The following is a 1,310-nucleotide window of genomic DNA, read 5'->3' on the forward strand; positions in this document are numbered from 1 at the left end:
CCAGTGTTATACAGTGACAGACCTGTCACCACCAGTACTGTACTCCAGTTGTGTGAAATCACTCAAGGCCTGACATCCCTCAGTCATCACAAGCAGTGTCTCTTGTCCTCTCTGAAATGGTCAAACATCTTGTCCTGTCCTCCTTTCCCTCTGTGCGTCTCTCTGTTTCGATATTTCCCATGAGATTTCATCGATTTGTATACGGTGTGAAAAGGGCATCTGCCCATTGAGCTTGCATTCACATAAACCCCACTGAAAGTCAGCTGATCCCAGTTTCCTGCACTGGCCCCATGTCCTGGAATGGTATTTTAAATACCCATCCAAATATTTTTGTAAAAGGTAGTCTGTGCAGGCAGTAAGTTCTCGATTCCTGTCAGCCTTTGAGTGAATAATACCTTTCCCGAAATCCCCGATGTAATCCTGCCCCTTTGCTTAAAACCATGCACCCTTGATATTGACCCCTCAACCAAGGGGAACGTCTGCTCTCTATTCACCCCTATCCATACCCCTCACAATCTACCCCACCTCCAGGGAAGGACTGGTTCAGGTTAGTCACTGTGTCTTTGTGTGTGGGAAATCATCTCTCACTGACTGTGAGGAAGTGACAATAAGGATTGATGAGGGCAGAGCGGTAGATGTGATCTATATGGACTTCAGTAAGGCGTTCGACAAGGTTCCCCATGGGAGACTGATTAACAAGGTTAGATCTCAGGGAATACAGGGGGAACTAGCCATTTCTGGTCAGAAACAGTGTATCAGGAAACATGAAACAAGGTACGAGGTAGTGTATCAGACCTTCCACAGATGCCTTTCCAAAACGCAACACCTCACTTTTATTTAAATTAAACTCCATCTGCCACTCCTCAGCCCATTGTCTCATTAATGTTCCAGAGGGTTGTTTTTCAGACTGGAGGCCTGTGACCCACTGTATTCCACAAGGATCCGTGCTTTTCATCATTTATATAAATTGTTCAATGTGAACATAGGATGTATGGTTAATAAATTTGCTGATGACGCCAAAAATCCAAACGCCTTCTTCACTATCCTATCTACCTGCGACTCCACTTTCAAGGAGCTATGAACCCGCACTCCAAGGTCTCTTGGTTCAGCAACACTCCCTAGGACCTTACCATTAAGTGTATAAGTCCTGCTAAGATTTACTTTCCCAAAATGCAGCACCTCACATTTATCTGAATTAAACTCCATCTGCCACTTCTCAGCCCATTGGCCCATCTGGTCCAGATCCTGTTGTAATCTGAGGTAACCCTCTTCGCTGTCCACTACACCTCCAATTTTGGTGTCATCTGCAA

The sequence above is a fragment of the Chiloscyllium plagiosum genome, unplaced genomic scaffold (assembly GCF_004010195.1).
Source record: "Chiloscyllium plagiosum isolate BGI_BamShark_2017 unplaced genomic scaffold, ASM401019v2 scaf_76560, whole genome shotgun sequence".
Taxonomy (NCBI): domain Eukaryota; kingdom Metazoa; phylum Chordata; class Chondrichthyes; order Orectolobiformes; family Hemiscylliidae; genus Chiloscyllium; species Chiloscyllium plagiosum.